The sequence below is a fragment of the Mesoplodon mirus genome (assembly GCF_964341445.2).
Source record: "Mesoplodon mirus genome assembly, chromosome: 1".
NCBI classification, from domain to species: domain Eukaryota; kingdom Metazoa; phylum Chordata; class Mammalia; order Artiodactyla; family Ziphiidae; genus Mesoplodon; species Mesoplodon mirus.
The window spans coordinates 231,671,484-231,694,733 of NC_138976.1; the positions used below are offsets into that span (position 1 = coordinate 231,671,484).

At 40.5% G+C, this 23,250-nt stretch overlaps 1 protein-coding gene across 1 annotated transcript in view; it reads right to left on the reverse strand.

Annotated features, from left to right (window-relative positions):
- ANXA10 (annexin A10) overlaps window positions 1–23,250 on the reverse strand; it is a gene marked incomplete at both ends in the record, with an annotated part of 66,554 nt that overhangs the window by 42,400 nt on the left and 904 nt on the right. The gene's annotated exons all lie outside the window — the stretch shown is intronic.

Consider the following 23,250-nt stretch of genomic DNA (forward strand, 5'->3'; position numbering starts at 1 on the left):
GCCCGGGGTCCATAAACCTATGTTGCTTCTTATTCAACACCCACATTGTAGTCCTTTCTCTCATCTGGCTTTTAAGTCACCCTCATCCCGACAACCTGAGAACCTAAACACTTTGGACTTTGAAATATCAGCTGGACTGACTGGGCACCTGCCAGCATGTGGGTTTCAGCGAATAATTCAGCTTTGTTTCGGTGTAATGGAGATTCTTAGATTTCTAGTGAACTGAGGGTTTTTGGAGCCCTGTGAGGAAACCCTGCAGAAGTCCTGGGCCTCCGTTTCCATAGGGCACATTCTCACCTTTGGGGCACTGGTCCCTGGATCTCCAAACACCCTGAACCCCACTCTCCTTTGACTTCTGTCTGACAAGAGCTTCCTGAACGGTTTCAGTGGCTTCAGCGTGACCAGCCCTAGGGGTTGAGTAACCAGTGTGTTAACCGCCCCTCTCTCATCTTCCACGAGTGTGTCCTGCAGTCCAGCCCCGTCCGTCCTCTCCCCACAGGACCTTCCCCAGGGCCCCCTTGTCTTAACCTCTGCTACTGTCCCCTTTACCCCTTCCCCCGGGTCGCACCCAACGAGCTGTTCCCTCAGCCAGAATGGTCCTTCCCAAGATCAGACACGTCCTGTGTCCTTCTCTGCCTAAGTCCATCCTGCCCAGAGCAGTGCTTCTCTGTTTTCTGCTCTGGCCCACGGGGTGGTTGATTTTCACATGAAAGAAACATCCCCGGGAGCACCTAGGTTTACAAACACATCCCAGTGTGCTAGCCTCGAGGACACTGCAGTGGCGTCCAGTCAACAGAGTAGAGTATATGGTCATGGGTCGGGATGAGAATATCATATATTGGGCAAAACGTGAGTGTATAGAATAGAAAAAGACGTTCGAGCTTTGGCTCGTTGGTCTTGACGGGAGTATTTTCAGTGTTCGTGGCACCTCGTTCCCATGACTGAGAATAGATGACTGTGGGCCTCAATCGGATATTTTAACAGTGTGCACAGTGCCCTTCAGGACTGGTCCCTGACCGTCTGCGTAGGTTCGTGTCTTACTTTCTCGCCCTGAGCCTCTCGGCTCCTATACACAACACGCAGCCCACACCCCAGCCCTGGGTGACTCTGTGGCCTTGTCCCTTCCATCCCTTCTGTTTGGATTGTTCTCCACCCGTGCCCATCTCCACACACGCTCGCATCCTCTGACTCCACTGTGAACATCTGTTCAGGATTTAACTGATGGCTCCAGGGCCCTCTGTGCAGGGAGTCCTTCCTGACACCCCACCCCAACCTGCCGCCCCAGGAATTGTCTACCCTCTTCCTGGTGCCAGAGCTGCAGGACATCCTGCTCGAGTGCCAGGAGCACAGCAGAAAATATCCATTCCTAGTTGTACCAGGTTTCCAAGAGTAGTAAGTCTCATTAACTGGGCGCCCTTTGTTTTGTGGAAAACGGACCTGAATGTGAGTGGTTGTGCAAATTTAGAGATTGGACTGTTCTCGTGAATAAAGGAAGAATGTTTGGATTTCCAGGAAACAGTTTGGGAGAGGTATGGTATGACAAGTCACACGAATGGATAGTGATGCAGAATTACTCTCATTCCAGCCAAACTCTGGACTCAACTCAAATTCCACCTGTTATGTGGGGTCTTTCCAGGTTTTATCGAGTATTACCTGTGGTTTACTTTGCACCTCTGTTGACCACGGCCTTGCATTGTTTGCATTTGCCTTTTCCTCTAAATTTTCAGTTTCTGAAGGGCAGGGACACTGCTTCTCTTGCTTTTCAGAGCGCTTAGGGCAGCGCCTTAGGCAGACAGTGGGCTCTAGGAATGTTTATAAAATACTAAACAGAAAAATACATGGACCCAGAGACATCTGCTCTCATCCAGCAGCTTAAAAATTCATTATTCATACAAGCAGGCTGTGCTCTGGGCATTTTCACCTGCATTTCCTGGGTAATCACCTCAGCGGTCTTGTGAAGCTGGTGATACTAAGCTTATTTCACAGATGAGGAGATTCTGAGGCTAAGTTGTCTGAAGCCATGCGGGTCGTGTGTCGTGAAGCTGACACTCAAATCCAGATCTAACTCCCTGGCTGGAGCCTTTTCCCTTAGAGCTGAAACTGATGTAAAATAACATGTACGATTGAGGCCCTTTATTCATCTTTGCAACTGAAAAATACCTCTATTTGCAAAGGACCTTGTGGGTAAAACCAAAACCCTAAAAGCATAAGTTCTTCTTCTTATACCAATTCTAAGAGAACAAGAAAAGGGCGTCTGTGTGTATGTGTGTGTGTGTGTGTGTGTGTGTGAAGGAGGGATTGAGGAAATTAGAGAAAGACAGCCAAAAATAGATTCCCATTAGCTGGGTCACCAAAGTTCATTTAAGAACAGAATGTCTAATATTGAACTTCAGTAGAACCCTGGTGTAGACCCCCCCTGTTATCATGATCCCCCGTTGTTTTCTGTCTCTTTTGGTGACCGCTATGGACAAGAACGATGCCAGGCAGAGCAGACACCCTGGCCCGGCACATGGCAGGGCAGTTGGCACGTCCAGCTCCAGCCCCAGATCCAGGACACCCAGACCATGTCCTCGAGCGGGCAGGAGGCCAGCTATCCAGCTCGTATGTGTGGGCCAGTCCCTCTGAGTGTCTGAGCTGCTGCCTGCACGTCCCCACCCCTCCCTCGTGGTGGGGCTTTTGGGTACACAGAGTGGCAGCCCCCGGGGTTCTGCCAGTCTGCTGCCGGCCACGGGGAGTGGGGCTGGCATGGGACGTGGCGGGGGCCAGGCACAGTGTTGGTGGGGATGGCTTTCTATTGATGGTGTTTTGCAGGAGGGAAGGAGTTAGGGTTGTCCCATGATGGGCCACCAGCCACTGAGACGGGACAGCACACGTGGGCTGGCTGGATGTCTCCCACATGAACAGAAAGGAATGGAAACATCGCTTACAGTGAGTGAGAGAACCACTGATCTTTGTTCCCTGTGTTCCTCTGGCCTCAGATAAGAATCTTTAGGGAGAAGGAGTAACCGGGAGAAGAATTTTTGGGAACTTAATTTGAGTCATAAAGGACAGGAGGACTGCAGCTTACACCTGGGTTACACTTGCAAAGGAAATATGTATCTATCATATAATCAAAATAAACCTTAATGATCTGATGTCTACCACAGCTACTGATATTAAGATAGGCTGAGTTATATTTTCAGATTGATGCAGAAGCGTTTATGACTACAAACCAATTACTAAATTAGTTGCTGTAAAATCTTTACAGCTTAGTAGGTGGATGTCAAGGAGTTGAAGAAAAGCATGGAGGAGCCTGGATTCACCCACACAGCCTCTTATGATTACCATCCAAGAGTGTCTTCCCTCACGTGACTGTATGTTTTGAGGAAACAGTTGTGTAGGAAGACGCAATTGATGATAACTTTATCCTAATAACAGGTACTGTACACTTTATCTTAGTAATATGTAGTAGAAGACTACAAAACTCAACCTCACTGGAGTAAAACCGATGGCGTCAAATGACTGCTTCCTCTTGAAGGCTCAAGATATTCGATTCCTAAACCCTGGAATCTGCGAATGTTACCTCACCTGCCAAAGGGGACTTTGCAGGTGTGATTAAGTGAAGGATTTGGAGATGGAGAGATTATCCTGGATTAACCTGGCAGGCTGTAAATATAATCCCACCTGCCCTTATGAGAGGGGGCCAGAGGGAGATTTGACTACAGGAGAAGAAGGTGACGGGAAGCCGAAAGCAAGATGCCACAATACTGGCTCTGAAGATCAAGGAGGGACACATGGTCCAGAGATGTGGGTGACTTCTGGCAGCTCGAAAAGCCGAAGAGGCCATCCTTCCCAGAGCCTCCGGGGGGAGCCAGCCCTGCTGACAGCCCCACTTTTGCCTGGTAAAACTGTTTTCAGATTCCTGACCTCCAGAACTGTAAGAGAATACATTTGTTTTAAGCCACTACCTTGTGGTAATTTGTTATAGCAGCAACAGAAAATGAACAGTCACCATGGAATCCTTGTTTCCACGTGTCCTCCCATCCTAAACTCTTACATCACAAACTTGCTCATTCCCAGTCAGAGCCACACCCCCTCCTCAAAAGATACACTTAAACCAAACCCCCCAAGCCTCATAAATACCCTGCTGTTCCCCCTCCTCTCTGAGATGCTATGAAGATCATCAAGGTAGACCTTCCCCGTAGATGTGCTTCGTCCTCGCAGTGTTTTTGATGCTGTTTTGGGGAAGTTAGCGTTTGATAAGATACAATGAGGAAAGTGAAAGTAACATTCGGTCTGGATAAATAAAAGGCAATGGGTTATTACTGTTCTATAAGTAAATCAAGAAAGTCACTGAAGTTACCAGCAAGAATATGTTTCATAGTGTAAAAGATCATAGAAGAATTTCATGTGACTGATGCCACCTAAGGAGGGCTGTAAGGAGATTATCGCTACTTGATAATTCTGTCCAGGGTCTTTCAGAATACATGGAAAAAAGACATGGCGATGAGATTATAAATTATGGAAGAAACAATAAAATATGGAGACATAATTTAGGACATTATATTTAATGTGTATACAGCTGGGAGAGAGCAGAACAATGGAAGAAAAACAATAATAAAAGAAAAAGTAGAAAAAATTCAGGCAATGAAAGAATCACATTCTTGTGATGAAAAGGGACCATCCGTATGGGGGAATATTAATGAAAAAATCAACACTTAAGAGACAACATATTCAAGTTTGCTTACAAGGGAAATAATCAAACTGGGATCAGAATTCTCTTCCACAAAATTAAATGTTAGAAGGCATTTGATCAGTCTTTCCAGAATTCAGAGGAAACAATTTAGGAGTCAAAAGTTTTAAACCCAGCAAACTGTAATTTAAAAGAAAGGGCAAAAGAAAAAGATACCACCTGGATACCCTTTTCAGATCATGATAAGAATGATTCAGCCCAATGAAGCTGAATCAGTGCAAGGAAGTCAAGTGAAGAGCAGAAGTAGTTCAATACTATTAGTACCTCAATCCAAAAGTCAGCACCCATTGAGTTTCCAGTATGTCCCCCAAATCGTGATAATTTACACTACTGAACTCCAAGGAATTAAACAGTCAAAAATACACACAAGCCAGGTTGGTACTATTGCTACGAGGTTTAGAGAGGTCAATTTCTGTTCGTAGATCACATACTTAGTGAGCGATGGTGCCCAGATTCAGACCCAGCTCGGTCTGATTCCAGCCCCCGTGTTCTTTTCTTTCTTTCTTTCTTTCTTTTTTTTTTTTTGTGCGTTACGCGGGCCTCTCACTGTTGTGGCCTCTCCCGTTGTGGAGCACAGGCTCCGGATGTGCAGGCTCAGCGGCCATGGCTCACGGGACCAGCCGCTCTGCGGCATGTGGGATCTTCCCCGACCGGGGCACGAACCCGTGTCCCCTGCATCGGCAGGCGGACTCTCAACCACTGCGCCACCAGGGAAGCCCCTTTTCTTTATTTTTAATTTAATTTTTTAGTTTATATTGGAGTATAGTTGATATACAATGTTGTGTTACTTTCAGGTGTACAGCAAAGTGTATAAGTTATACATATACATGTATCCATTCTTTTTTACATTCTTTCCCCATATAGATTATTACAAGATATTGAGTATAGTTCCCTGTGCTATACAGTACATCCTTGTTGATTATCTTTTTTTTTTTTTTTTTTTTTTGTGGTACGCGGGCCTCTCACTGTTGTGGCCTCTCCCACTCTGGAGCACAGGCTCCGGACGCACAGGCTCAGTGGCCATGGCTCATGGGCCCAGCCGCTCCGCGGCATGTGGGATCTTCCCGGACCGGGGCACGAACCTGTGTCCCCTGCATCGGCAGGTGGACTCTCAACCACTGCGCCACCAGGGAAGCCCTGATTATCTATTTTATATATAGTAGTGTGTATATGTTAATCCCAAACTCCTAATTTATCCCTCCCCCCAATGTTTCCCTTTTGGTAACCATAAGTTTGTTTTTGAAGATGTGGCACACATATACAGTGGAATATTACTCAGCCAAAAAAAGAATGAAATAATGCCATTTGCAGCAACATGGACGGTCCTAGAGATTATCATACGAAGTGAAGTAAGCCAGACAGAGAGAGACAAATATCACATGACATCACTTACATGCTGAATCTAAAAAAATAAAGTTACAAATGAACTTATTTACAAAACAGACTCACAGACTTCAAAAACCAACCCCTATGTTCCTAACTGCTAGACTCCCTTCTGAACATTGAAGGAATTCAAGTGGGAATTTTTTATCATTAAATAATAAACCTTCACTCAATATAATCGAGTTAGCAAATAAGAACATCTCTGACAAAAAGTTAAAACATCATTTATGATCTCATTGTCTACAGATTATATTTAATGTCTATAACAAAAGGAAATACCTGCCACATCCTCTTCTTGTGCTTTTCCTATCTTTACATATAATTGTATTTTTCCAAATGGAATCATGTGTTACATATTTGGTAGTCTGTCTTTTCCTCATGTACCACTCTATAGGAGATACCTTAGAGTCTCTTCTGCTCTTGTCTTATCTTTGAAGATAAAAATATCGTGCAGCAGATATAAAAATACTGCTCAACCTTACGTATGAATAGTCTAATTAATAATGTGTCCTAACATTCTGTTAATTTTCATCCATAATATATTATTTAAAAAGACCTGAAATCACATTTAAATCTAATAAACATATCCACATCCCCAATAAGACAATGTGTAAGGGTATTTTGCAAACATGGTTTTCTGAGGTGAGGGAGGCTCTATACTTCTTGCTTGCTGTATAGCTACTTTGCAGTTTAAACAGCGCCTTTACGTTCTTTGTTTGATTTGAAGTTATCAACAGAGCTGTGTCAGGCAAGGCAAGTGTTCTTATTTCTACATTACATATAAAAATTGATGACTCAATATTTATATAACACCATTGGCTTAATGATTGGTGGACCAGAATAATAGTATTTTGACTTTAGACCCAGTGCTTTCCCTGTACATCCTACCTCTCATGCTGCTTCTTTTTTACTCTTTGTTGATTATTATTCTTATATTTCAAAAACCTAATGCTACTTTCATATTTGTTTATGTCCCTTATAAAAAGTTAAAATATCTTAATGCCCATAACATAATCTAGAGGAATAAAGCATAGCATAACTTCAACTTTTTAAAGGTTAACTAGGAAGCAAATTCAGCATAGGATCTATAGCTCAAACTCAAGGAACACATGCAGTCCTGAATTTCACTTTTAAGATAGAGATTATGTTGACATTTAATGTGTGAAGAATTGCATCTCATGGGTTTATTAGAACAATTTCTGTGGAATGGGGTTGCAGCTCTTAGATGACTGGGGATCTCAGCCACTCGGCTCTAATTTGATAGTTTTAGAGGTTAGTAACCCGCACTCTCAAAGCCCAATAATCTGTTTCACAAATAGAAACAGCCTCCTGGTGATAAGAATTCTTTAGCTTTCGTTAACAGAAATCAGTGATAATGTTATCTAGTGAACTGCATGTTCTTGAGATGTTAATGAGAAAAAGAATGGCTTCTTTGGCCTACCATTTACTTCCTTTTAAAACGCTGAAAGGCTACTGTGAAAAAATCGTGATGTTCTTTCCCCAACAGATTTTACCTTTATAATAATGCTTGGTTCTAGCTGGTATGAGATTTTTTCTTTTCTCTGAGTTAATATAAACTAAAGCAAGAGAATATGTTTTTCTTTTTTTTAATCTCCAAACAAGCTTTATTTACATTTACTTTTAATAAGAGCTATAAAACAAGTATCAACAAGCAGAAATTTAATTACATCCATGCATTTGATCTGATGAACATACTGTTCACAGTAAAGCTTTACCTATAAATATATGTTGAAAATACAAATTAAGCATCCGTGTTAAGCAGTGTGACCTGTTTTCTAGATATCGTAAATTTTGTTCTGGAATTATCTGTATAGTCTCAGGAAGGGCCTATGTTTTTATTTTTATTTTTTTTAATGTCTTTATTGGAGTATAATTGCTTTACAATGTTGTGTTAGTTTCTGCTTTATAACAAAGTGAATCAGCTATACATATATATATATCCCCATATCTCCTCCCTCTTGCATCTCCCTCCTACCCTCCCTATCCCACCCCTTTAAGTGGTCACAAGGCACCGAGCTGATCTCCCTGTGCTAGGCATGGACTTATAAATACTACCAAATGTAAAATAGATAGCTAGTGGGAAGCAGCCTTATTAGCACAGAGAATATGGGTTTTTTAAAAAAACAATTCTCAGCTAAATAAAATTTTGGCTGGATAATCCGTAAATTAAGTTGTTTAGCTATAAAATGAAGAAAATTTATATTTCTCTATTGAGGGAAATTTAACCCAAACAAAAGTTTTAGAATTTTGCAATTAATTTTGGTAGACATATGACTAATATATTTTACAGAGTTAGACTAATGGCCAGTTTGTGTAGGGCAATTTTTGCTCTGAACTGTTTTAAATAAGTATCCTGCAAAGCATTTCTATTTCATTCAGTGAGTGAAGATGTATAAATCTAAAACAAAGCAAAACCAAACACCAAAACCCAAAAACACACACAAAAAACAAAAATAAAGAATTATACTGAAGAAAAAATATGGCATCACAATAAACATGGAAAAAATATGGAATCATAATAAAAGTAGAAATATGGAATCACATTCGTTACTAGATGATTTCTTTATAGACATTAGTTGTGCCTCAGGCCATCATGTGCTCTGGGGATGAAGGAGGCAGAGGACCACATTGTACCTTGACTGGTTTTACATCAGTTGGTTCACAGCTTTCTACTTCCTTAATGAAATACATTGATGTCATCATAGTAAGGAATCCAACATCAGGGAGACATTAATTAACTTTACTAATAGCTAAAATGCTTTTAAATTGTTTAAAGTATTTAAAGGTAATTTTAAATTTCTCAAGAGTACCTGGGTTCTTGGATTTACATTTTGTTATGCTTTTACTTGTAAAAGTTGATGAAGGTTCTGATAAATAGCAATTAAGAAGTGACCTCATTGTGAAGAATAGATCTCAGAAGTCATCTAATGTTTAGGAAGGGAAAAATTCAGAAAATATTGATGGCCATCTGATTATATGGTAAAGGTGTCCCCCTTTTTTTAATCTTCAAAGTAATCTGTCAGCTATTTGTCAAACCCCACAATGATACCAGGATACATTCAGGAAATGATAACCACCTACTCAAGGGGGGAATCCAATCCTTTTATTTTTTAAAGTAATACTTGGTTACTTTTACACTTTGAAGCATTGGTAACGCACCTGTAATTTTCCTAGTATGCACTTAAGTACAGTGCCATAATCTGCTTAATTTGCATTTGATATGCTTTTATGTTACTTTTCTTCATTAAAAAAATGTAATAGCTACAGAAATGTAAGCGTAAGAGGTAAAGCAGTACTAGTATTCAGATACTTTACAAAACCTGAGAACACGTGCTGAGGAGACCAAAATCTATCAACATTCATATGGTGTCTTATATTAAAGGGAAAATTTCTACCAAATAAAATATGGGTGTGTTAGATGCGAATCAGTTATGGGTTGTACCACATGAGACATATATTAATCTTCTTTCTGGAAAGTGAAGATTGGTAGAGAGATTCATTTGATAGACAAACAATAGGGAAAAAGTGGCAAACAGTCAAGATGTTTATATAACACTGTTGTAGGATTTTAACTTTGGTCCCTTCATAGTTCCATTTCCCTGAGGCTCTAATTTACTGGCAAAACAGTGGCTGCCAGCAGCATCCACACTCCAAAGTGAAGGGTGGACCACCTGGGCGGAGGTTGCAAAGAAGGTTCTAGAAACCAGTTTTGTAAATCTTAGCCACTCAGCAACCTGGAGGAGATGAAGCGGCTCTGAAATTATAGGTGGGAGTATTTGGGTCGAGGTGAGGGTGTTCTGAGACCTTCCTGTGCTGCCATGAGAACCGGGGTGAAGGGTACAGGGTGGGGGTGTCTTCAATAAGGGGGCTGCCTGGAGAACTTGAATATGTCCACAGAGTTCTGGGCACCCAGTGACACACACTGCAAATAAGGCTAAAGCCGAGACTCTGGCTAAGCAGCTGCCCAATGTGAGGAGGGCGGCTTTACTGGGGATGCCTCAGCTCCAAGTGTTTATTCCATTCCAGAGATAGTGGGGATGTAGGGCGTGCGCATGTGTACTGGGGACCCAGTGGGAGCCCCAAAGTAGGACACGTTCGTCACAAGTCATTTTGAAGGGATCTGGCTCCACATCTTTCTTCAGGGGGAGTAATAGGAACTCCGAGAACAGGCGGATAAATAAACTTCAGAAGATTCCTGCCAGCGAGAGGTGTCCTGTAAACCACAGTGGTCCCAGAGAGACGTCTCTATGGCCACAGAGCATCAGTGACTAAAATACCTGTTAAATAAGACCCAAGGCGTTCCTGAACTTTTCCCCCACGTACACACTCTTCCCCAATCCGGGGGGTGTTGGGTGCCTCAGTCAGGGGACTCACAGGTGGAGGGGGCCACCCCCAGAAGGATAAAAAACTCAGTCTCATCCTGTTTACTAATGCAGGGTTTTGACCTGAAGCTGGCAGGAGTAGGTGAGGGAGAGATGCTTTAATTAAGAAGAAATGTTGCTTTTATATATAGAATGGATAAACAAGGTCCTACTGTAGAGCACAGGGAACTATATTCAATATCCTATGATAAACCATAATGGAAAAGAATATAAGACAAAGAATTTGTATATATATATATGTATAACTGAATCACTTTGTTGTATAGCAGTTATTAACACCATTGTAAATCAACTATACTTCAATAAAAAAGTAAATAGGGCTTCCCTGGTGGTGCAGTGGTTGAGAGTCCACCTGCCGATTCAGGGGACGCGGGTTCGTGCCCCGGTCCGGGAAGATCCCACATGCTGTGGAGCGGCTGGGCCCGTGAGCCATGGCCGCTGAGCCTGCGCGTCCGGAGCCTGTGCTCCGCAGCGGGAGAGGCCACAACAGTGAGAGGCCCGCGTACCGCAAAAGAAAAAAAAAAGTAAATAAATAAAATTAAAAAACATCTTCAAAATTTTTACCTTGCACAGATCTAGATATTTTTAATTTCTATACATTTTTGTGAGTGGAAGTGATTTATGAATATTTAAGTACCAAAGAGCAAAAGCCAAGTCATGAGATCTCTTATGTGCAGAATGTTTGTGTCCCCCAAATTCATACGATGAAGCCCTAATCCCCAGTGTGAAGGTGTTTGAAGGAGCCTTTGGGAGGTGACTAGATTTGGATGAGGTCCTGAGGGCGGGGGCCCCACGATGGGATTCATATCCTGATAAGAAGAGGAGGCCGGAGCTGAGTGTCTCTGTCGCGTGAGGACATGGTGGGAAGGAGGCCTGTGAGCCGGGAAGACGGTCCTCAGCAGGGCCAGGATCTGCTGGCACCTTGATCGTGGCATTGTAGGCCTTCGAACTCTGAGAAACAAATGTTGGTTTAGCTACCTCAGCCTATGAAATTTTCTTACAGCAGCCAGAGCTGACTAAGACAGGACCCAGGGGAAACTAGCCCTGTAGAGTTTAAACGGACAAAGTAGGAATCAAGTAAAGGTATATATTGTTTTCTCTCTGATAAGTAGTCCAAGTTTAATTTAACTACCTGAAAAAAATTGTGTTTTTTTCCAAAAGTACCTGTTAAATAAAGTATAAATAACAGTGCATTCATTTATCTAATCAGAAAAGTTAAATTAACAGTGTCAGAGATTCACTTAAAAAACCTCTTAGCACTTGCTTCCCATCTTTCACTGAAAGTCTTCATTCTGCTTTGCTCTGTTACCCGCTTTGTCGATTTTCTCAGTCTGTACTTATTTCATTCCCAAAGAACTATCTAACCATGGAAACTGCAACCAACTACGAGCCATTTTGACTACAAATTATAAAGGTTTGTCTTTATTTTACATTAAACTCAATTATTCAGTCTTTGATTTGTAATCAAGTAAATCCATACTTTTTCCCTTTGATTGATCTGCTTATACCATCGCCAGTGGGGTCCATGTGAAAGGGATACTCATATGGCGATGATTTCATGGTAAACTTTGTTTTTCTGAGGACCCCTCAGGGAAGAGTTAAGAGGCCCCCCCACCTAACGTGGGCTAACTCTTCCTAGAAACTCCATGAAATTGTCCGTGTTCTGTGCCGCTGACTAAAACCCCTCCATCTCTCTATGTGAAGCATCTTTATTCTCCATGGTTTACCATGTTCCTGATTAAAAGAGGAGGGGCATGAAAGGAAACGTCTATCAAGTTGGTGAAAAACTGTGACAAATATCATGTAGCCTGTACCCAGGAAACATCTGATAGTGACCTTCTCTGGACATTGTGAAGAATAAAGGGTAGCCAGTAAAAGTTAGGAACTCCTCTCACCTCCCTTATTGGTGAACTTTTCTATCTTGCTAGAGTCAGGCTGGCTGGGTCTCAAATCATCTTTGTTCCTTGCTGTACAATGTAGCAAGTTACTTAAGCACTCCTGATTCACGCATTGTGGAGTTACAAAGGTACTTTGTTTACTTGAGTTATTTATGAAGAATGGTGAGGTATCATGTCAATCAGTAGTAGTTATTAATCCTATTCCTCTTCTTCCTCATTATCACCATTAACTTCAACCTGTAACCCCACTTAGGTCTTGATTCTTCTTCTGAGAGTTTCAGGGGATGCTACCATTTTCAAGAATCAATTTTCTATAAAATTAGAAATGCTAATTTCATTGAGTTGTAAAATTAAAATTTTTAGTCTTTTAAATTTTCACAGCTGTATTTATTTTATGTTTCTCATATATATTAGAAATTCATAATAAATGCTTTAAAAATTGTTGATCTATAATTGTTTCTACCGTGCAACATTAACAAGTTGATCACAGAGTATAACAGTTTTCAAGACTTCACGGACTTTTTCTTATCAAAACCAGGCAGGAGAAACAGTCAACCATCTACATTCATTATGAAAGTCTGGCATTTATGATACTCAATTTCTTTCAGTGCTTAAAGGAACAATTATAACATCAAATGCATATATTAGAGAAAAAGTTCTCAAATTAAAAATTAAACCTTTCACCATAAGAAATTAGAAAAATAATGGAAAATTACACTCAAAGCAAACAGAAGGTAGGAGGTGATAAAGACAAGAATAGAAATCAATAAAATTAAAAAGAGAAAAATAAAATCAAGGCAATCATAAGCTTGCTTTTTGAACAACAACAAAACTGATAAAACTCCAGCCAGACTGACAAAGAAAAACAGAGAAGATACAAACTGTAAATATGAAAATAGCTGACACATCACTACCAAAAGGAATGCTAAGAACAATTCTGTGTCCATAAATATGACAATTTAAATTCCTTGGCAGACGGAAACTATCAAGATTCACTCAAGAAAAACAACCCGAACAGCCTCATATCTCTTGAGGAAATCGAATTCATAGTTAGCATCACATCAACAAGAAGTACTTCAGGTACTTAGTTTCACTGGAGATTTTTACGAACCATTCAAGGAATAAATAATAACCAATTTTAAAAAGTCTCATAAGAAATAGAAGAGAACACTTTCTAACTCATTTCATGGAGCCAAAATTGCACTAATACCAAAGCAAAACTGTTACGAGAAAAGAAAATTACAGAAGGGTAACACTTATTAACATAGATGCAAAAATGCCCAATCTAGGGCTTCCCTAGTGGCACAGTGGTTGAGAGTCCGCCTGCCGATGCAGGGGACATGGGTTCGTGCCCCGGTCCGGGAGGATCCCGCGTGCCGCGGAGCGGCTGGGCCCGTGAGCCGTGGCCGCTGAGCCTGCGCGTCTGGAGCCTGTGCTCCGCAGCGGGAGAGGCCACAGCAGTGAGAGAGAAAAAAAAAAGCCCAATCTAATAAAAGAAATTCCAATGCAGCAACATATAAAAAGAATACGTAGCATGACCAAGTGAGGTTTATTCCAAGAATGCAAGGCTGATTCGACATTCAAAAATCAATCTATTTATTTCATCATACTGAAAGTCAAAGGAATCAGAACAGCTGAAACAGATTTGAAAAAGAAAAACAAAATTAAAGGAATAATGCTAATTGATTTTAAGAATTATTATGCAGTCACAGTAATAATGAGATTGTGGTATTGGCTAATGTTATAGAAAATAAGATCAGTGGGACAGAATAGAGAATCTAGCAATAAATCCATATAAATACATAATTTTTGACAAAGTTGTAAAAGCAATTCAATGGAGAAAGAATAGTTTTTCCAAGAAATGGTGCTATAAAAACTGAACATCCATATGAAAAAAAAAATTAAGCTTGACCTATACCTCACACCTTATACAAAAATTAACCCCAAATTGATCATAGACCTAAATAGAAATGTTAACTCTGTGAAATATCTGGAAGAAAATATAGCAGAAAATCTCATGACTTTGGGTTAGTCAAAATTTTTTAGACATGACAACAAAAATACAATCTCTAAAGAAAAAAAGATAAATTGAACTTCACAATTGAAAACTTTGGCTCTGTGAAAAATGTTGTTACAAAATGAAAAGACAAGTCACAGAATGGGAGAAAATACTTGTAAATCACATTTTTTATGAAGCCCTTTTATCTAAAATACATAAAGTCCAATAAAAAATAAACAAACAAAAAAACCAACTTAGAAAATAGGTAAGTATTATAAACAGACACATTTCCAATGAAAGTATAATAAATAAGCATATGAAAAACTACGGATATCATTTACATTAAAAAATGCAAAATAAAACTACAGTGAGATACTGCTACATACACTGCTGGTCGGAATGCAAAATTGTGGGCCACTTTGGAATAACAATTGGGCAATTTCTTATAAAGTTTAAACACAGTCTTAGCATATAACCTGGCAATCCGACCCCTAGATATTTATCTAAAGCAATGGGAACTTTACTCGAAAACCTTAACTTGAGTGTTCCTAGAAGCTTTGCTTGTCGTTATCAAAAGTTGGAAACAAGCCATCTGTCCTTCAAGCTGAATGGATAAACAGACAGCGGTATACTCATTCAAGACTGCTTCTCAGCCATAAAAAGACAGCTAGTGATCCATGCAGCAACTTGGATAACTGTTAAATGCACCCCACAAAGTGAAAGAAGCCATTTCCAGGTGGGTTTATAGTCTGTGATTCCATTTCTATGACAATCTGGAAAAGGTCGAAGTAGAGAAAAGGTAAACAGATCAGTGTTTGCCAGGTTTGAGGGCTGGGGTGTTGGTTGACTACAAACCGGGAGGGTGGAGGATGTTTGGGGTGATGGAAGTCTCTATAAGGAAATGGATTGGATACGTGACTCAAAACGCTTACGAGTGTATATACCACAAAGAACACATTTTACCACACATAAATTTAAACTTAACAAAATCAGCTACGAAGTAAGGGGACCTGACAGGGAATGCAGATTGTAGCCAACAAATCTGTCTAAATTACACACGAACCTGGTAGCCACAGTTAAGTGGGCTGGGAGAAGGGACGTGCCCTAAGTAACTTCATAAAATAGTGTTGGGAGACTGGAGAGCTAAGGATGGAAAGAACCCAAACAACGTCCTCTCCTTTCTCACGGGGCTATGGCTTAGCACACTCTAAACTACATGTACGTGTATGATGGAGTTAAACACATGGGCACATGTATTTTAGATATTGATAGTTACCGTTTTTATTGTGTGAGAAAGAATTTGTAAATAATGGTGAAGGTTAAAATGTGGGGCTGAATTAAGATTGGATGTATCAATATGAAGGTAGATGATAGGTAGCTAGAGAGAGAGAGGGTGAGAGAGAGAACCATCAGCATAGGTCACTTTAATATGAACCAGGTGTGTAGACAGGGAGGGACCTGCAAAGTCTGTTAAAATCCCTTCTGTGCCCCTTGTCTCTGCTGGCCCAGCAGACACGTGTTTATCAAACGTGTGCTTTTCTTTCTCCATGTGAATTGCCTTCCTCCCCTTTGAGGTCCCAACCCCTACCCCCCAACATTCTCTTTTATCTTTGAAGATGTTGTTTAAGCTGAAGGTTTCAGCCATTTTGGCAAGTGACTCAGTTTTCCTGGGTCTCTCCCATGTATACATGCTTTTCAACTTTTGTATGATTTTCTCCTGTTCATCTGTCTCACTCATGTCCGTTTAATTCTTAGACCAGCCAGAAGAACCTAGATGGATAGAGGAAAATTTCTTCCTCCCTGACAGGGTTACTATTTGTACTTATTTCGCTCTGCTAAATAACTAAAGTAACATTTTCCAAAACCATTTCCATCTTCGAAGCATTCAAATTACTCCAAATCAGTATTATTATACATAAGAAAAAGACCAAGTGCACTAAATCAAGAAGTCAGCTCCTTGAAGGAAGACTTGGCATGTCTGTACATGGTCACCCTATCAGGCAGTGTCTGGAGTAACACAGAATAAGGGCTGCAGGGGCCTGAGATCTCCAGGAGCTTCTGCTGGCAGTTAAGTTGCTGTATGTTCAGTTGTGACCACGGTTGCACCATAAGTTCCCATTTCAAAACCAGTAATTGACATGTCAGTGAGGGTTCACAAATCCGACTCTTTTTTGCTTTGAAAGGACTACTGTATTCACTATGAATATTTGCTTTTTTTTTTTTTTGAGTTAAATGCTTGATTAAACACACAGTAGTCGGTAAACAGGTGAAGAAAGGTACACAGAAGGTGTGTGGCCCCAGGTACCAGTGTCTCTATCTTTCAGCACCCTTGTCTATTTTTTCATTTACCCTTTAAAACAACATTTTGAGCCTGGCAACTAAATGAAAGCTTAGCAGAATGTGTACATATATTCAGTATCTCTAAAGAGCTGAACAGTAATTCAAGCAGATTAATATTGTAGTGATGACAAGAACACAAGAGTCACCCAACTATAAAATACAATAGGATTCGTATATTTTTTAAACCATTACTAATACACATTTCTAAGAACAATGTGTCTGCTGGGGTTAAAGTGCTTTTTGTTAGTAACTTGAAAAAATATTTCTGCCATGCTATCAATTCTCACTCATTTAAAAATAAAATAGTACAAACATTGCAATTGAGAGATAGGATGATAAAATACATTGATATTCAGTTGCTTTATTACAGACTGCCACAAAAAGATGAAAAGATAGTCCAAAGTAGCCTGTGAGTGAAATTGATTCCCACTTTCTCCATAACAGGACAATGTAAAACACGGTATCTTATGCACAAATAGCTTAGAATTACTTTTGTGTTTTGTACATGATACATGTCACTGTCTGTTAACATTTTATTTTCCTGGTTCCTTTGAGCATAATTACCAGAATGTCTGAAGGTTATACATCAAAGTATAACTGAGAAAGAATATAGTCACAACTCCGTGTTGTGATAAGATGGGATGCTGGAGAAGAAGATGGGTCTTAAGAAGCAGTCTTTTCTACTCCCTGGATGAGAAAGGCATGTCTGCAAACTCTAAGCAGAGTTTTAGGAATTCCTGGAGGCAATTCGAAAGAGGCTGAGGCAGGGAGATTGACAGCGTGAACTCTGAAAGACTTAAAAATATTCCCATAATCCTTTCTTTTTTGGTGAATGATTAAAAGGAATTCGTGCTGATAGCAGAAATCTGTGGTCGATGGAGGGCTGGGTGTTGGTCTAGAGGTGGTGCCCCAGCAGTGAAAAATCAGCAAGTAACGCCCTCTTAGTGCCGCCTCTCTGTCTGCTTTCCCCAGCTCCCCTCATCCCAGGAGGGTGTGACTCATTTAAATCACTCTGAGCCTAATTGCTCCAACATCATTTCTGCAGTCTTTAACCTCGTGACTTAACAAAGGAAGTACAGTTTTTGAGAGTGATTTGTCATAATCCAATGACATTCTTCTTGTACTGTTTAAGTGGGTTGATTAATTTGGAAAAATTAATCTGTCATCAACCATATTTTTTCTGTTCCTTGGGTGTTACAGCCCCTAGTGCTGTTTACATTTGCAGCAGGTTCTGGCTTTGCCATAATGCTTATTGAAGTGAGCACGGTGTATTAATGTGACATTAATACAGTGTATAACGTCAAAATCTGGAAACCTCTGGCATCTAAAAGAAGTCAGCATATCCAGAGAGGTATGTTAGAAAGGTGTCTTATCTTCCATAGACCCTGTGATCCGTATACTGTAAGCACTTTGGAGAATGGAAATGACCCTACACATTGAAGCCTTATTATCCTTCTTCCTACGGTAAAGACTCTAAGAACTGGTAAACCAGGACCAAAAGCTCGTTCACAAGCTCCTCTTTAATGCTTTTCCTCCTACGCTGTAGCTCACTCCAGGATGATGCTGGTTCCTACACCACCATCAATGTGTGAAAAGAATGCATGTTTCTGACAATCATTCTCACTGTTGTGTCCCCAAGACATAGAAGCTAGAGCAAAGATAGAAGCAGGGGACCAGGTAGGAGGCTATTGCATGAAGTCGGCAAATGATGATGTTGCTGGCATGGACCAGGGCAGTTGGAGAGGGAGTGATGAGAGGTGGTCATATAATGAATACTGTGAATGTGTAGTGCCAGAAGGTTTTGCTGATGGATTATTTGTAAGGTATGAGAGAGACAGAGGAATCAGGGCTAACTCCGATTAGCCCAAGTTTTTACTATTTTCCCCCCCTTTGACCTAAAAGGGGGATAGAGTTTTCGCTTCCTGTGTAGACACCTGGTTACGAATCTGGGGTTTGGGCATAGATGCTGGGTTGAGGTACATATTCAAAGAAGACTCTGTGTGTACGTTGTCATTAAAACCGTCAGATTGGGCGCAGTGACCAAAGGAGTGGCTATAAGTTGGAAAGAGAAAAGTTTCCGGAATTTAGCCCCAGGGCTTTCCTGGCAAAAGGAGACTGTTTCGGGCCACACTCATATCTAGCAAGAAAAGGCATGAGAGTCGGGTATGGGGTCAGGAACATGGAGGTTGCTGCTTACCTCTGTCAGACCCTTCAGGCGAGGGGCTTTGGGTGAAAGCCCAGTTAGGATGGAGCCAGAGATTTGGAGGAAAGGAACTGGATACAAAGGAATTGGATACAATTCCTACAATGAGGCCTTTTGCCATAAAAAATAGAATTTGGCCATAACTGATGCAGGAAGTAGGATTGTGAAATGTTTTAGCATGGTAGAAACTATTTATAGGTAAATGTTAGGCTGAGTTTAAGAGAATATATTTCCACCCATGAAACTTTTGATGTTATTCAAATGTATGCATAAATGTTATGAATAATCACACACATATATGAACATACATATATATATGTCTCTATGAATATGTGTAGGAACAATCACACACATATATGAATATACATATATATGTCTCTATGAATATGTGTAATGGGTGCAAACTCAACCTCTCTTCCAGAAGCAGTGTATCGGGCTGTTGAAAGCCAGGGCTTTTGCATTAGTTGGGTTCAAGCTTTGGCACAACTACTTAATAAAGCTGTTAATAATAGTTCACCTTTCCAGGTGCTATTTATGCTCCTGGTCTTCTTGGTGTTTTACCTGCCACTTAATTCTCAAGAGACTCTTCTAATACAGGTGCTATGATAACACCCGTTTTACAGGTAGGAAAGTTGAGATGCAGAAAGATTAAGTACATTGTCCTCAGTCATGGATCCTCAGGGTAAAGCTGGCCTGAGTGCTTGTTAAATTATTATTCTACAGTCATGTTTGCCCAGCCCTTACCACAAAAGCAATCTATAGCTGTTAAAAGGGAGTTTTAAAATTTTAACAAACATGCTTACATATCACAACTAGGAAAAAGTGACTGCAATTAATTTTCCAATCAAATAACGTATTAGTTCAACAGAAGCTTCAGTTAAAGTGGAGGCCCTAACCAGTATGATTCATAACTTTTGTTGAATCCTAGTGTGTAAAGTTCAGACAGTGCAGTCTTGTGATAGTAAAAAGCAATCTACAGTATGAATAACCTTTTATTAATATTTGTTCAGTGAGTCGTATTGCAGATAAGCAATCAAAATCAGATTTCTTGGTTGGAATGTTTCTCCCAGGAATCCCTTTCAATAGGAAAAACCTGCTTTAAAAATGATCTTGCTTTTAAATCAGCTATACTCCAATAAAAATTTAAAAAGTAAAGATCTTTCCCCTCAACAGCTTCTGCCCCCACGGGAGGCCTGCTCAGCCTGCAGTCCCTCCTGGATTGAAAGCCCGGAATTTGCTTCTGATTTACTGAGTGTCTGCCTTCATCACCTGCCATTAACACCTAAGCAGCAGCGCAGGTACTTCATATTAGTTGGGCTAAAATGCAGGATGTCTTGCTGCCCATGCTAGATGTTGCCTCAGTTGCTGATGTTGGACTGTTCTTGAGTCATTCTGGGAACACATTTATGAGAAAGAGCATCTTTGTGAAGATACTGGTGCTCATCCTCTCTTAATTGGGCTCACAAAGGATCTGCTCTTTCCTTCATAACATAAACTCTGTATTATGTGGGATAATCACACTTAGGCGTGTTTGCCCTCTTTCTGCTGGGAAAATTATTTAACTTCTCTAAGCCTCAGTATATTCATATGGAAAATGGGGATAATAATACTTTCCTTGAAGATTCCGTGAAACCTAAAAATAATACATGTAAAACCACTGAGCACAGTATCTGGAGCCTCCAAGAAGAATGGCAAAACCCTTGCATGTTCAATGGTATTTTTGTAAAAAGATTTTCTGTGACTCTTAAATTAGACAAGGCACACAAAGCTCCTGAAGTTTAGTAGAGACTCAGGAAATTTTAATAGGAATAGTTTCTCTCTATGTAATAGACAATGTTAATTCACGTTCTGAATATGCATTCCATATGTTATATTGCTTGTGATACGCCTCTGCTTAACTTTTTTCTGTTAGTCAGTAAATATGGTAGAAATAGGAAAGCTGTCAAAAGGAAAGGAAAAGGAATAGGACTAAAGTTTCCTTAGAGGCAAAAAGGAAGGGTGTAACCCAATAAAGAAATCTATAGTAAATATAATGCTTCTGTACAAAAAAAGGGGGGGATCAGTTGATGACAAAACAGGACAACAGCAGCCAACAATTTCACTAGAAGAATCAGGGCAATATATTTGGAGGAGGCAGTATATTTTAGTGGATAAGAGCTTGAGTAACAATGACCGAGAGATACCTGGTTTAGATGCTGGCTTGGGCAAGTTTTTTTTTAACACTGCAGTGAAATTTCCTCTGCTCCAAGAAGTAAATTATAATAACGTCTTCCTGAAGGGGGCTTTATATCTGGCTAATAAATAAATCAAAACAATTCCAGGGCTTCCCTGGTAGCGCAGTGGTTGAGAATCTGCCTGCTAATGGAGGGGACACGGGTTCGAGCCCTGTTCTGGGAGGATCCCACATGCCGCGGAGCAACTAGGCCCGTGAGCCACAACTACTGAGCCTGCGTGTCTGGAGCCTGTGCTCCGCAACAAGAGAGGCCGCGATAGTGAGAGGCCCGCGCACCACGATGAAGAGTGGCCCCCGCTCGCCACAACTAGAGAAAGCCCTCGCACAGAAATGAAGACCCAACACAGCAAAAATAAATAAATTAATTAATAAACTCCTACCCCCAACATCTTCTTAAAAAAAAAAACAAAAAAAAAAAATTCCAAGCTTGCCAAAATCCTTTAATTAAGTCTTGCTTTCAATAGACAGTTTTACAGCTAAGCACATAGTAAAATACTTGCGTGCGTCAAGGGTAAATTTACCATCCCAGTGTAACTAACTTACTTAAATTACCTTAATCATTGAGGATCATCTAACTCCATAATTCTAGAAAGTAATTTTAAAGGAGTGCATATGCTTATTTCTTATAGAAATATAACTACCTTTCTATAATTCTTGCCTCTTGCTTGATTTATATTTAAATTTTCTATATGTTGTAACTGACATAACACATTACTTTGGTGTTCTCAAAAATAGTCATGCATTTATACGAAGGGGGTAAATTCAGATGTCATGTATATTGAATTAGAACTGCTGAGCAGAGGGGCTGGGAGTCTGTTTTTAAGAAGCCACCCAGTCAATAATTATCTGCACTGTGATATGAGGACTTTTGCTTTCCTGCCCATGGAAGAGCTTATCTTTTGCTTAAGGATGCCAGACCCAGAATGGAGATTAAACAGACGAACTTAACCTCAAATATTGGTCTCTTTAATACCAAATTTTTACAAATTGGACCATATATCTTAAGAATATAAATGATTGCTCTAAAATATAATAATATTGATTATGTAAAACCATTTTATCATCAAAACTTGCTGAGATAATACATAAAACCTAACATCTGTCCCTGAAATAGCTGATCAAAATACTTAAAGTGGGGGCTTCCCTGGTGGCGCAGTGGTTGAGAGTCCGCCTGCCGATGCAGGGGACACGGGTTCGTGCCCCGGTCCGGGAGGATCCCACATGCCGCGGAGCGGCTGGGCCCGTGAGCCATGGCCGCTGGACCTGCGCGTCCGGAGCCTGTGCTCCGCAATGGAGAGGCCACAACGGTGAGAGGCCCGCGTACCACACACACAAAAAATACTTAAAGTGAATTTTCAGGTTTGCTCCAATCCAGCTTTTTTTTTTTTTTTCTTTTTTTTTTTTTTTTTTTTTTTTTTTTTTGCTGTACGCGGGCCTCTCACTGCCGTGGCCTCTCCCGTTGCGGAGCACAGGCTCCGGACGCACAGGCCCAGCGGCCATGGCTCACGGGCCCAGCCGCTCCGCGGCATATGGGATCCTCCCAGACCGGGGCACGAACCCGTATCCCCTGCATCGGCAGGCGGACTCTCAACCACTGCGCCACCAGGGAGGCCCCAATCCAGCTTTTTAATCTCTGATTTTTTTTTCTTTTTAAATCTCTGGTATTCTTTATCTGTTCCAGAATAATGGCAAATCATTGCATTTCTTTAAAAGCTTGTTATCATTGGTAACTTTTAATAATCCCTGAAATATAATTTAAATATTCTATAAATGTTTATTTTGATACATTGGCATATAAATGTTAATATAAAAACCATACATGGCACACAGAATATAGTATTAATTACTTCCAAATAATTGCACTAGAATGAATAAAAAGGGAGAAAATTTCTATTCATTCAAGTACAATTATTGGGAAGTAATAATTGGGAGAAAGCAACCTGATTTTTACAAACTAAATCATTTACTGTACTGGCCTAAATTACCTAATGACTTTTATTTCTGTGGTGAAATGTAACTGCCTCACAATTAATAAGACAAAAAAGTAAGTTTCAACTGC